The sequence below is a fragment of the Phacochoerus africanus genome, chromosome 2 (assembly GCF_016906955.1).
Source record: "Phacochoerus africanus isolate WHEZ1 chromosome 2, ROS_Pafr_v1, whole genome shotgun sequence".
NCBI lineage: Eukaryota > Metazoa > Chordata > Mammalia > Artiodactyla > Suidae > Phacochoerus > Phacochoerus africanus.
This window is the reverse complement of record NC_062545.1, coordinates 229,318,848-229,334,700: the sequence shown is the minus strand read 5'-3', so window position 1 is coordinate 229,334,700 and position 15,853 is coordinate 229,318,848.

Sequence of the window (15,853 nt, the reverse complement as noted above, 5' to 3'; positions counted from 1 at the left end):
CTCAGTGGGTTAAAGATACAGCATTGCTGCAAGCTTCAGGTAGGTCATAGATGCTGCTCGGATCCAGGGTGGCTGTGGCATAGGCCAGCAGCTGCAGCTCCAATTTTACCCCTAGCCCAGGAACTTCCATATTCTGCAGGTGTGGCTCTAAAAAGAAAAGAAAAAAATACAATTTTTATTTCTTTCCAAATTCTTTCAGACTGTTTTATCCTAAGTACAATAGAAGATAAGCCTGATCCCTGTGTTATTTCCCTACATATTTAATTTAGTGATTATTCTTAGATATCTAAAAATCGTTTGATAGTTTCTTATAAGATCTTGATAGATTCTGTATGTTCAGGCTATTTCCTTAGTGGCTTAAAAATTATATGCTTTCTTAATGCTATCTAGGCATGCATTTCTGGGAAGTAAATCTAATAGTCATGTTACTCAAAGATATACACATGAAAAGAAAAAGAGCAGGATGGATATGTGTTATGTTTTTAAAGGTTTGTCTATAGAGATTCAGTTTCATTCTATTTTATGTCACTATAATGTGAAAAGTTATCTACATCAACTTATTTCTCTTTACATTTCTCTGAAAGGCTTTTGAGTGAGATTTAAGATTGAGCCTTGCCAAATTTTCCATTGCTCCAACTTTTTAACTGCTGTTATTGGCTTGCACAATGCAATCTGAAATCTCTATTGTTACTATCTCTCTACAGAAAATATGTGCTAGTATCCAATCAAAAATTTAGCTCCATGACTTTGAGTACTAACACAACAAGGCTTTCTGAAGAAATACACATTTCTTTAGACAATTAAATACTCAACCACATATACCTGGATACACAGGAAGATCTTTCTCTGTGTAGTTTATTGTTACTTGGGCACTCCCCAAATAAATGATGCCTCTGAATATGTATGCTTTTATATGTTCCCTTTCCTATGATACTAGATTGGCTCTGTGATGTACTTCAACCAAAAAAAAAATGTAGCAAAAGCAACTATTTGTCATTTCTATCTCTATACCTAAAGGGGACCCGGAAATGTTTATTTTTGGTTCTGAAGATAGCTAGCTTTTAGTGCTTAAAAAGAATAGATGTACTAGGTGTATAATGTATAAAAGATGTAATGTGTGAGAGACTACAATTGACTAAGGTAAGATGTGGCAGTGGGAAAATTTGGTGTCCCAAGCCAGAGGTGGAACATGGGGTTATTTTATTTTAGATCCTTAGGTTACATAAATATAAGAATAAATATAAGAAAATCAGGCATTTTGTCTCATAGAGCGGGCTTAATATTACTTGAAATTATATCTTCCCCTGAAAGATGCATTTCACTTAGGAATCAATGAACAACTTTCTAAAAATTCAAACTTTATTAGAGGTTGTTAAAAATCAGATTGAAACTCATGTTCATCTTATTAATGACTTGTTGATGTTTTGTGCCTTGACTAACAGTGATGAAAAGAATAGGAAAAACAGAAAAAACTGTTCTATTACTAGAAATTCTGCAGGGAGTTCTTCTAATTATTTCTCAGCTTTAGAGTGGACAGAATTCAAGGATGATATTAAGGGTCCAGTCAAAATTTCTCTTTTATGAGGTAATAGTGCAGTATTGAGAGATATTCCTGATGAGAATATGGCAGATATCTGTAAAGATCTTAATTCCAGGAGACAAAGAAATATAGGTAATGTAGATTTTGAAATAGGATACTCCAAATAGTTTGTGTCGTGGGGCATTGGGGCACTGTTTTTCAACACACAGTCTCATAATCACCTACATTGAAAGCTCTTGATCATGAATATTCTCTAGTTCCACCCAAATATTCTGCTTCAGAAGTTCTAGGAGAGGAAGAGGGAGAGAAGAGAAGGGAGTGGGAGCGAGTATCACTTGAAGAATTGTAATAAATATTAATAAATGTGATAAGAAAGGTCAGGTTTTATTGCTAAAGGGACTATCTATAATGCAGTTTAGGAGAAAGAACATTGATTAATACAGTAATAGAGAGAGGAATCTGCTCTCAGAGATAAAAGCAGAGGACAGAACACCAGTGGGACTGTTCTAAATAAAATGAAATTTGTCATAAGCAACACTAGTGGAAACTATAAGCGTAGCTTAAGTCCATGACTTACCAAATATTGCAAAATAAATCAAGATCGAGATTTTTAAAATAAGATAGTAAAGTTGAATTTATTGATGGATATGTGAATTCCCTACCCTACAAATTGGAAATATACCTCCAAATTTAAATAGCACTTCTCAATGTGTGGTCTGTGGATCCTTGGGGATTCTCAAATACTTTCAAAGTATTCAAGACATTCAGATTGTTTTCATAATAGTAGTAAGTTGTTATTTGTCTTCTTCACTGTTTGGACATTTACATTAGTAGTGGATAAAACTGTGGCATCTTAAATAAATCAAACTAGTGGTACCAAATTATACAAGTAATATTTTACTCTCTACCACCAGGTGCTCAAAGCGGGGAAAGAAAAGAAAAAAAGGATAGTGGTCATCTCAAGAAAAGCACTGTTTAATTGTAAGAAAAGCCTAAGAAACTGGGCTTTTTTTTTTTTTTTTGGTGGAACATGCTTTATACTTAAAGACGTCCCCAATGTTCATTTCAGCATTTCACAATAGCCAAGACATGGAAGCAACATAAGTATCCATCAACAGAGAAACAGATACAGAAAATGTGGTCCATATATACAATATGAATGCTACTCAGACATAAAAAAGAACAGAATAATATCATTTGCAGCAACACAGATGCAACTAGAGATTCTTGTACTAAGTGAGCTAAGTCAGAGAGAGACAAGCATATGATATCACTTATATGTGGAATATAAAAAAAAATGAACTAGTTTATATTTGAGTTGATTTTTCCTTGTGTATCAGTTGTAGATTTTTACTTTGCAGTTATTCTGAAGTTTTGGTATAAGAGTCTATATGAGATTGTTTTAAGATTTTGTTCTCTTAATTGCAAGTTCATCTCCAGTGCCCTGAGTTTGTACCCACCTCTTCTCATGATTTCTGATTTTGGTGGTATAATTGTGCATGGATGACTTTGTATCTTTACTGTATATATACCTTTACTGGTGAGCCTGGTCATTTGTGGTATTTTTGTTTCTGCTTGCAGTCTTTTTCTCTGCCTATAGAAGTTCCTTTAGTATTTGTTAAGGCTGGTTTAGTGTTGCTGAATTGTCTTAGCTTTTGCTTATCTGTGAAGCTTTTGATTTCTCTTTCAAATCTGAATGAGAGCCTTGCTGGGTAAAGTAATCTTGGTTGGAGGTTTTTTCCTTTCATCAGGTTAAGTATATCAAGCCACTCCCTTCTGGCCTGCAGAGTTTCTGTTGGTAAATCTGCCAATAGCCTTATGGGGTTCCCTAGGATGTTATTTGTTTCTTTTCCCTAGCTGCTTTCAAGATTTTCTCTTTGTCTTTAATTTTGGTCACTTTGATTAGTATGTGTCTCGGGGTGTTCCTCCGTGGGTTTATTTTGTATGGTACTCGTTGTGCTTTCTGGATTTGAGTGAGTGATTCCTTCCCCATGTTAGGGAAGCTTTCGGCTATTATCTCTTGGAATATTTTTTCTGTGTCCTTCTCTCTCTCTTCTCCTTCTGGCACCCCTATAATATGGATGTTGGTGCGTTTCACGTTGTCCCAGAGTTCTCTGAGACTCTCTTCATTTGTTTTCAATCTTTTTTCTCTTTTCTGTTCTGCATCCGTAATTTCCACTAATCTGTCCTCCACCTCGCTTATTCGTTCTTCTGCCTCCTGTATTCTGCTGTTAGCTGCTTCTAGTGAATTTTTTATTTCAGTTATTGTATTTTGCATCTCTTCTTGTTTAAGTTTTATATCTTGTATCTCTTCGGTCAGTGTTTCCTGTAAGTTATCCATCTTTGCCTCCAGTTTATTTCCAATGTCTTGCATCTTCTTCAGCATCAACAGTCTAAAGTCTTTTTCCTGGAGGCTGAGAATCTCCTCATGGCTTAGCTTTATTTTTGTGGTTTTTCGTTTCTCCCTCATCTGAGTTATAGTCCTCTGTCTTTTCATTTTTATAGGTTTTTGGTGTGGTGACCTTCTTACAGGTAATAGAGTTGTAGCCTCTTTTACTTCTGATGTCTGCCCCCCTATGGCTGAAGTCAGTATGGGGGCTTGGTGTAGGCTTCCTGATGGGAGGGGTTGATGCCTGCCCCCTGGCAGGAGGAGCTGATTCTAATCCCTCTGGTGGGCGGGGCTTAGTCTCTGGATGGGATTAGAGGCAGCTGTGTGCCTGAGGGGTCTTTAGGTAGCCTGTTTACTGAGGGGTGGGGCTGTGATCCCACCTGGGTTGTTGTTTGCCCTTGGGCTTCTCAGTGGCTGGCTGATGGGTGGGGCCAGATTTTCCCAAAATGCCCACCTCCAGAGAAAGGCACTCCTGCTGAATATTCCCAAGAGTTTTGCTTTCAATGTCCTTCCCTCACAACAAGCCACATTCACCCCTGTTTTCCCAGGATGTCCTCCAAGAACTGCGGTCAGGTTTGACCCAGATTCCCTCGGAGACTTTGCTTTTCCCTGGGACTCAGTGCACGTGAAAGTCTGTGTGTGCCTTTTAAGAATGGGGTCTCTGTTTCCCCCAGTCCCGTGGAGCTCTTGTGCACAAGCCGCACTGGCCTTCAATGCCAGATGCTCTGGGGCTCTTTCTCCCTGTGCCAGATCCCCACACGTGAGAGTTTGATGTGTGGCTCAGAACTCTCACTCCTGTAGGTGAGTCTCTGTGAACCAGTTAGTTTCCAGTCTGTGGGGCTTCCCACCCGGGAGATATGGGGTTGTTTATATCACATAATCACCCCTCCTACCTCTTGATGTGGCCTCCTTTTTTTCTTCTGGAGTAGGATATCTTTTTTAAGGTTTCTGGTCCATTTGGTTGATGATTGCTAAGCCTTTGGTTGTCAAAAATGAACTAGTTTATAAAACAAAACAAACTCACAGACTTTGAAAACAAACTTTTGGTGACCAAAGGGGAAAGGTTGTGGGCGGGGTAATTAATTAGGAATTTGGGATTAACATGTACACACTACTACATATAAAATAGTTAATCAACAGGGGAACTCTATTGCATAGCTCGGGGAACTCTACTCAATATTCTGTAATAACTTATATGGGAAGGGAAAAGAACCATACACCTGAAAGTAATACAACATTGCAAATCAACTATACTATAATCTAAAATGAAAATTAAATTTAAAAAACCTGACAGGAAACAATGAATTTTTAGTATTTTGCAGATGTTTTATTGAAAATAAATAAAACAAAACTGACAGTATTTTTGCCAAGTTAAATTTCAAGTTTGTAAGTATAAATTAGTATTTCAGAAAAATTATATTCTCCACTCTGCACTTGATAGCTTCCCAGACTTTTCTGATGAGATCTGTGATGGTACTAATGAATGTGATTTTTTTTTTTGGTATTTTATAACTAAACAATTCATAATGAAAAGAATCAGTATTTTCTAAGTGACCAGTCCATGATGTTAATGAAAGCATATATGCAAAGGGCAAGATAGACCCTTGGATTTTAACAGAGTATGAAAATTTAGTTGATCTAGTTTCAAATTGTAGTCATTGTAACTAATTTTAAACAATTTCTCTTTAAGAAAACTTGTCAGTATTGGTGTATAAACAAATAAAACTATTCACGGTCATCTAAGTAGTCATTTAAGACTTTTCCAGTAAAGTAGTGTGAGGTGAGGCCAGATTTTCTTCATATGCTTCAACCAAAACTTCTCACAGTAGATTAAAAACAGAAGCATATACAAGATCAACCTTGTCTTTTATTAAATTTGACATTAAGCATCTTTGCAAAAATGGTAAATAATCCTGTTCTATTTTTATCTTATTTTTTAAGGAAAATGTCTTATATTAGCACACATTAGGCTTATTATTACTTTTCTTAGTTTTTACTTCCTAATTTAGTGATATTGATAGATATACTCCAAAGTATAAAAGCTTTTTAGGATCTTCTATGATTTGTGAGAGTATATAACGAGGTCCTGAGTCCAGATATTTGTAAGCTGGAAAGACAAAATTATTTGGACCACATCCTATGACTGCAATTTCAAAAGACTACCAAATAGTTTAAAAAACACATTAAATAAAGAATAAATCCAGCTACTTTGAAGTTAAGAATTCCTGTATTCATCTAACCCAAGTTTGAGTAAAATTGGAAACGAAAATTCAGGACTCAACAAGCATTAGAAAGAGCAACATTGATGCCCTGGGTTCTTTGCTGGGGTATGTCCAATGAGGGGGTTCAGAGGGTGATTCAGAGCCTTCAGTGTTTCATTATCAATTATAAAATGCACATAAATGAAGTAAAGAGTGAAATAAAAGTGAGATGAATGAAAAAAAAGAATCAAAAGAGAGTATAAATAAAAAATAGAACCAAATATATATCAGAAAAATTACAGACACATGGGAACAAATTTGTCTTAGAAAAAAAATGTAATAGACAAATTCTAGAAAACATTTTCAAGAAATAAGAAGGAAAGCATTGATGTGAATGGAAATACTGGCTCTCTTTTCCGAGCTCTGCTTGATGTTCCAGGCAGTCTTGCTTCAGGTCTCAAATCCCATCAGATGGATTCCTGATTTTTTGCTTGTGATTATTCTGCTTTCAACCTCTATTTGGAGTCATCTGACTTTTACCTTGAGTGCTTTTCATCATAGTAAGACTCAAGAGAATGAAATAATAACATTTTAGTGCTGGGAAGTATCTTGGAGATCCTTTCAATTTTCAATGTATAGCTGAAGATGTTGAAATTCAGAGAGACTAGATATCCTTCCAAGGTCCTACTCATCCTTGGTGGCAGAACTGAATCATTTGACTTGTAACTGAGACCCCTCCCATGCCCCAAGACACACACATACTACTTAGAAGCAATAGGTTCATTCTCTGAGAATTTCTGTGATCACACATTATTTATAGTCTACCAGACTATGAAATTTGCTGGGAAATGTGTCTTATTAGTAATATATTCTCTATCCTTGCCAATTCTATACTTTTACTTTCTCTGCTGTATCCAGTCTGCTTTACTATACTCTGGCTTGCTAGGTCCTATTCCATATGGGATACTTGGCTTTTTGGCCCCAGACTGAGTAACCTTAACTCTTTCTTTCATATTCATCTTTTCGACACTGTCATTCTTATGGGTTCTCATTGATATTTACAGAAGAGAGTGTCGATGGATGTTATTTAAGATTTTAGTGGTAGTGGCAATGGTATACAGTCCCTCTAGATAGTAGAATACTGCTTTCTTTATTGAATAGTCACTGATGGTAAATACATCTTGGAAGGCATTCACTGAAGTTTTTAATTAGAAGAAAGCTTTCATGAGATAAAATAACTGTCCCATATTGCAGTGTTAAAGTTCTATGGTTATAGTTTGGAATTCTCTGTAAATTATTAAAATCAGATTAATCATTAATCAAAAATATATTTAGATCATAACTGGATAAAGGCTCATGTAGGTAAAAAGTAACCAGATTATGTGAATCACTAATGGCTGTCAGTCTGTTTCTGTGTGTCCAGCTAGGGAAGTTCACCTAGTATGAGGAAAGCTGCGATCTGAGGAGCCATTTGTGCCCAAGGAGCTAACCCATCCAGAGAAAACAGAACTTGTAGGCAGTGGTTTCTTTGTGTCCAACTCAGGAACATCCCTCCTACTATGGGGATCTCCTCTTCCAGCTGGGAGTCTTTGAATAAACTGATGTATTCTTAAATTGGGCATTTTTAGAATCCTCTCAGCATAAGCACTGTGTAAATCATATGAATAACAAAGTGGGAACCTTTACTCCTTTTGTCAATTATGGTAAAACACTAGATACAAAACTAAGGATGGTAAACAGATAAAAAGCATGCTGTATATGAGTACCCTGGTGGTGTAGTGGTTAGGAATCAGTACTTTCATTCCACTGCCACATGGGAACTGAGATCATACATCAAGCTACCGCACACTGTGGCCAAGAATTAAAATGAAAGGAGGGAAGGGAGGGAGGGAGAAAGAAAAGAAAAAGAAAAAAAAAGCATACTGCAAATGTAAAAATGCTGCTGGAAAGGACATTTAGTTTAGTAAATCCAAGCCTTTAGGATTTTTCTGAAAGAACAGTTACAGGGAAGGAAATCCAATGTAAAGGCAGAAAAATTATCTTGACCCTAAAACAAACCCTAGAGTGTTTCCTTCTGGTATTTCAGATGAATCCTCCTGGAAAAGCTGGATAAAATATATTTTACAACTTGGTTTGAAGGCATTTGAGAGCTAACCAAGGAATGAAGAGACATATAGAAGACAAAAGTCAGAGAGAGATACACCTCTCTTTTGAGATCACTTTTCCCTTGAGGGCATTTACTGATTCTAAGCTGGTTCCAGGTTAAAAAATATGAAAATAAGAACAATGTGTTTGATAGCCTTGCCAGGTTAAGAGGACAGAAATTGGAAAGGACTGCATTTTTTGAAACAAGAAATTTAATTAGTTATTACTCACTACTTGTGTGCCATACAAAGTATACATGCACACACATACACATGCACACTCACACGCAATACATATACACACACACGTGCACAACCCACTGAAACAAATAGTGGCTTCATCTCTGCCCCCTAACCAAATGGCTGGTTGCAAAAACTAATAGTCTCTTTCCAAGCAATTGTCACTTAGTAATTGTCTCCAAACAACTCTCAGATCTCATGATTGGAGAATGAACTGCCCCAGAATACTAACTGACCTAGAACCAGAATAATAATTTTTATTATTATTTTATTTTTAAATTATTAATTTAAAAATATGAGCTATGTTCTACTTCAGTTTTAAATAATAGGAAATGAGATATTGTCTTTGACCTTAGAAGTAAAACCTACTTGGATGATACAAAATTTTCTTAGAAAACACCAGTAGGATGGCTCAAGACTATTAGCATCTAATAAGCCATTTTTTTTAATATATTATACACACTTTGTATATAGAATAAATCTGTTTTTACTTTATATTTTAAAATAGCTATAGGAAATTATCAGCATGTTAGGGAAAACAAAATATAAATATATATAGTGTCATTTTTAATTTTAGTTTGCCATACAAAGCAATTAAGCATTACCTCAATCTATTGTTTTAACTTCATCTCCAACCACACCTAGTAGACTTCAGCTACATCCCCAACAGGCCCTGTTCATCAGCACTCAGACTCTTTGTACCTGATGCTCCCTCTGGCATGAACATTCCCCCCTTTTTCTCTGCCCAGCAATTCCTACAGAGCCTGCATTTCCATGTCAAGTATCAGTAATTCTTGAACATTTCCTTTTGTTCTCAGAAGTTTTTTACAAGAGAGTTGCGAGTCAGAGAAAAACAACCATGTGGTTGGTGTTGGGGAAGAATTTTGGAATTTTGAAAATTAATAGTGAGGGAGAGGAAAGTTTTGGTGATTTCTCTTGGAAAACAGTGAGGTTACCTGTCATAGGGAGATTGGTTTTGAGAGATATTTTGAAATTTATTAACAGTGTACTTCTTAGGAGATAGTGTTGGCAGATTCAAAATCTATTTCTACTTCAACTATATACCCTTTGACCACTAATGATTAGTATATAGCAGATGTCCCATATGTATGTTGCATAAATATATGTGAATTAAATATATAATGAAATAGAGATACTATCCAACTATTTTATTGAAATTCCACCTGGTATGTTAGAATTCCAATTCAAATCACTGAGATTCTTTTTGACTTTTCTTTTTAAGTATCATTCTTGATTTTTGTCAGAATTGAATATTCTTTTCAAATAATTATCTGTGTAATATTTGAATAAATATGGCTCTGCCATTAGAGCTCTGCCTCAATGTTGTAGTTAAGCTCAGAACCTCAAAGAAAATATACTCTGTTTAGACAGTAGAGAAAAATAGGTACTTTACTAAACATTTCATAGAGGGGAAAGAGAATAGAGGTAATATTCTTCAACTTAAAATATTTCACCTTCCTAACCTTGGAAAATTGCCATCCGACCTCATTTTTTTTTAATTATCAACATTTTTTTTTCTTATTTCCCCAATAAAAGCTAGAGACTCTCATACTGAGTGGGGTAAGTCAGAAAGAGAAAGACAAATACTATATGATATCACGTATATCTGGAATCTAATATATGGCACAAATGAACCTTTCCACCAAAAAGAAAATCATGAATTTGGAGAATAGACTTGGGGTTACCAAGGGGGAGGGGGAGGGAGTGGGATGGATTGGGAGCTTGGGGTTAATAGATGCAAACTATTGCTTTTGGAATGGATCAACATCATTTTATTTTATTTTTCATTTTATTTTATTTTTTAATGACTTTTATTTTTTCCATTATAGCTGGCTTACAGTATTCAGTCAATTTTCTACTGTACAGCAAAGGGACCCAGTCACACATACATATATACATTCTTTTTCTCACATCATGCTCCATCATAAGTGACTGGATATAGTTCCCAGTGCTATACAACCACATCATTTTAATGGTCTTTCCTCTTACTTAGAAGCCACTGTATTTGTTTGTTTGTTTCTTTTCAATCTCCCCCAGCTGATTACATTCAGCCTCCATCTTATTGATATCAGCTATCCCATTCTAAGTTTTTGTAGATGTCACCATTTCCTATTCGGGACAGTTTAACTTCCTCAGTTTCTCTAGCTTTATATTTGCATATCAATTAATTAATATTATCTTCCACAGTGCACAATATATTGAAATTGTTCTTAGCTAAAAATTCCTCTCTAGATATCAGAATCTACTTGTAAAATACAAATTGAGGGTATATAATTTTTTTCTTTAATAAATTTTTTATGTCACACAGTACAGAGACTTAAAGGATTTAAAACATGTGGTTTAAATGTAAATAAATAACCAAATATTTGGTTTCTTCTATTTCACACTCTGAGGCTGCTGAAATTTGAATAAATCTGTACTGTAAAAATTGGGAAGTTCATACTTCTCAATCCATCCTAGGAAGATTACGTATAAAGTAACTGTCACCATGCTGTATAGTAGAAAATTGACAGAACACTGTAAACTAGCTATAATGGAAAAAAATCATTATCTATATTAAAAAGAATATATAAGAAAGGTGAGCCTGGAGTTCCTGTTGTGGCTTAGAGGGTTAAGAACCCTGCATAGTGTTGCTGAGGATGCAGGTTTGATCCCTGGGGTAAGGATCCAGCATTGCTGCAATGCCCTAAAATCCCATAAAAAGTTTTGTGGTACGTTGCAGATGTAGCTCAGATCTGGTGTTACTGTGGCTAAGACATAGCAATGGAACAGCTCCAATTCAACCCTTAGAAATTGAACCTTAGCTTTTGCATGTTTTCAAGATTTTTCTTCTTAAAAAATATATCTCAATTGGAGAAAAATCATGAGAAACAAACTCAAATCTTGTCAGCTTTTGAACACATACCTGAGAAGTAACCTTGTAAGGACTCTCCTTAACAGAACTAGATTAACGTGTTAAATACAGTCAAAAAGATTTCCTTGTGTATGCTTTTTGAAAGCCTTTCATTATTTTTCTTTTCTAAGGAAGACTATTTTATAAGTGTTTATTGGAGTTAGCCAAATTGGACCGAGGTTTGGTGGCTTGGAATAAATCACAATGGCTCTAATTCCGTTGTAAAGCATATTTGATGTAGATCTATGGGCTTTCTACATGAATTGAGCCTACTTATTGACCAGTCTAGCCAAAGATAACATTTTCTTTTCTTCTTTACTCTATATGGCAGATTCCCATGATAATAACAATTCTATTTTATGGGCTTAGTGTGGACTAGACCAGCTTGGTCACTGCTTGAAAAATGCCCAGTTGTGAGACTATCCACAAACTCCTGACCCACCTTCAACCCTAACCCTGAGTAGTTTGACAATGACTCAGCATTATAGCAGAGGAATATTTTAAGGCATTATCAGCATATTTATTGGGTAATGATTTCACTATATAAGCAATTTATAATTCTGATTCAGTCTTTTATTTTTTTTGGAGAACCAATTAAAAATAGCTTTGATACTGTGTGTCTCAGTACAGGGCTTTATCTCTCTGGATTATCATTTTCCCTATAGACATATCCTCTTTTGATCTTTTTTCCCCTCTAGGTTTTACTTTTTGATTAATAGTATACCAAGAAGAATTAAGGTGAATCTGCAGGCCAACTGATAATCTTATTACCAAAAATATTTTTTAAACAGTATTGTGCTTCAGTGATTATCCTGTTTCCAACTTCCTTGTTCAGCATAAAAAAAGGTACAAGAGCAAGAATGTTTGCATTGTGGAATTTCTCCCTGCAAATCCCTGTTAGATACTTTTACACAGATCGTTTAATTTTTTGGAAAAAAATGCATTTTTCTTGTTTCACAGATGAAGAAAAGAATACCACAATAGATTAATTTACTCAGGGTGATAGAAAGCCAAATCATAATTTCAAAGTGTATGCATTTTCCACTTGACCATGAGAAACTATTTACACATATAAGTTCTTTTCCTTCATAAAGTGTTGCCTGAAAATGTCATGCTTTTTTATTCTATCCAGTTTATTATACACTCTACAAAAAAAGGGGAAGAGAAAGCATTTCTTAGTGCCTGTGCTGTGCCCATCATCATGATCATTACAACCTCAGAGAGGCATTCATCCCAAAGGCAAGGAAACTGATAAGTGAACTAACTAATAAAATTTCATTCTGCTAGGAGATGGCGATACCTGAATTCACACTTAGATGTTCACGTCCACACAGTTCATGGTCTTTCTGCCACTCAGACTGCCCCCCAACCCCATTTTCAGAATGATTAAAGTCAATGGCCTCTCCCAGACGCAAATAGATGTGGCCACTTTGTGAGCTGCCAGACATTTCTAAATTTGCATCTGGATGTGAGAAGTTTATAGGAAAGAAGTCTCTGTACAGTTTCCTTTACCACAGGCCCAATGTCTGCAGAGAAATTGAGCTTGCGTATTTTCTAGGGAAGGTTTCTGCCACTGACAAAAGCAACCTGAGTCCTTGTTTGGGGCTACTGTATGCTTTTGGCTGAGAATAATTGTTCTCCACTGGGGACGACCATCTCACCAATGCAGATTGCATTGGCAGTGTGGGGATATGCATGAAGCAGTGGGGGACCAAGGGGAGACTTGCTGGAATCAGTTCTAACACATCCTGGGTTAGCAGAGATTAGACATATATTGTCTGCACACCCATGTTGATGTCTCTAGAAATATTTTATATTTTGGACTAGAAAGGTGGAGGAAATCAATGGTCTGATGCAGTGGCAGACTAAGGCAGAGAAAGGAGAAGCAATGAGAACAATCTATCCAAGTGTCGGAAATGAGAGAGTGCACTGTTTGTTGAAAAATTAAAAACAGTAGATCTGACTTAAAAAATAAGTGTACCTTCTATTCACTAGATATCCACAATTCTAAACAATAGGAGGGATAAAATATCTCCCCACCAGAACAGACCACCCCCACCCTTAGTAAGCCACTGGAGAAGCAGACCTTCATCTTCTCTAACCCAATTACAAACACCATTCAAACAAAAGGCCTGCACAGGCCTGGGGTGAAGAAGTCTGGTCTATATGTTAGTAAAAATTCCTTGTGTATATTAGACATTATCTCCTTTGGACTCTATATATCAAAGAATTCATACAAAAGTATTACCAAAATGGCCCATGATAAATGGGGTATCAACGGTAATAAACAGCCTTCCTTCTTCAACACCTTGTTTCTTACCTGCACTTTATAGTGTTATAGTGCAATGCTGCTTGTACATTCACTATCTTACTATCTTTTTTTTTTTCTTTTTAGGGCCACACCTGCAGCATATGAAAGTTCCCATCAGAGCTGCAGCTGCTGGCTTATGCCACAGTCATAGAAATGCAGGATCCATGCTGCATTTGCAACCCACAGCACATATCATGGCAATGCTGGATACCCAATCCACTGAGTGAGGCCAGGGATTGAATACTTATTCTCATGGATACTAGTCGAGTTCATTACTACTGAGCCACAATGGGAACTCCTCATTATCCTTTTAATATTCATTTGTTTTTGTCCTTACAAATCAAAAGAAGAAATGCTATGATAATCAGAAAAGTTTACTATTTCCCCACACAGGCCATTCAGACACACTTCGAAGGGCTGGTGCTTTTCCAGCCTCTGGATGAAACTTAGATCAGGCCCTACAGATTTTCTTGTTACTCATACATTTTTAAGAAGTAATTACTCTCAGTCATAAAATCGTCTCATTTATATCAAGTTTAGTGTTGTAATCAAAATTTCAAACTTCTCACATTAAAGCATGGTTACCAGTCCTGGGAAAGAAGAAAAAGGCTTGTATATTTACTAATTTCTAGTCTAGAACTTATTCAGTCAACCAGTTAGGATATTTCCATTGTTGAAGAAGAAAGGGAGGTGAGGAAACAGGAAAAGGCTTACATTCCTGGCCAGGTACCCATCTGATGTTGATTTCCTCTCATCACAGCAGATACTTAAAGCCTATGCTTTCTATCATAGGACACTTTCAGGAATGTTTCAGAGTCCCTTTAACTTGGAAAATTACCACCTTTAGATCATATGAAGGAGGTAAGTATTTCCACTCCAGCTGATTGTTTATCATTCCTTTTTTGCATCTAGAAGTACAGTATACATCCTGACTTTTTTTTTTTTTTGCTGAAGTCTATTTTCCCCTGTAGATGACCTTTTTAGCTGTGTTTTAAAGAGGCTAGTAACCAATTGATTTTGACTATCAGCCTTGTTTCATTTAGCTGCCTGAGTATCTCTAACTACAGTCCTTTGCACTTTTGATTCATCAGGCAGGAGGCAGATACCAATCCATAATATCTCCCAAATTGTAGGCACATATAGCACACTCACTATGTGGTCTCCTTGAAGCCCTTCTCACTAACCTGGAGGTAAAACTAAAGTATCCCACCTTACTCACCATGGGAGTGGAGGAAATCCCCTCTTTAACAACTGCCCCTAAGGAAACTCTCTCTCCAATCTCCTTCTCCCTCTGTGGTGGCCAACTTTAATCTTTTTATACCCTAAAGCGATGGCGAAGACTGCATAAGGGCAGATGGATTGCACAATGGAGTTGTCCCTACTGCTTTAAGTCCCAACTAGATGATTTAGCATCTCACTTTGAAAGATTAGGAGTCTTGGGGTCTCAGTAATATTGAAGCTTGAAAAAAATAACTTATCCTAACATATGATGACAATTATTATCCACATTTTACATTAAAAAATAAACCAACCCTCCCCCCCAAAAAAAAACCAAAATCAGGAACTCAGAGTGTTTGTTATTAGGTCTAACAATTTATGTGCAGCTACGGAAGGGCAAACTTAGCCCTGGATTCCCAGGCCATTGTCAGTTTCACCAGACCTCACTGTGTCAGTTGCAACATGACAGCCCACACTCTAAATTTAACAAGGAAATACAAATTCAAATTTTGAGCAAAATCTCCAAGCCTGCTTAGTTTTAAAATTTAGATCACTGACTGACTTAATAATGGCTTAACATTAAGCTGGCTTAAGAAAACGTGTATATATGTATGACTGTGTCACTATGCTGTATAGCAGAGATCAACACAACACTATAAATCAACTATACTCTAAAGAAAGGGAAAAAAAAGAGTAACTATATGGGGTTCATGAACTGAAACCTCCTAGGTTGATGTCTCTTATGTCAGACATCCATCTGACAGAAGAACCAATACACTCCAACTTCCCGAGGCCACCGAAGAAGATTCATAGTTTAAAGTTTCTGGGTGTCTGGATTCCTTGGAGATCAGAATAACAGGATCTCAGTATTAGTTAATGGATTGTTTTAGAGGCAT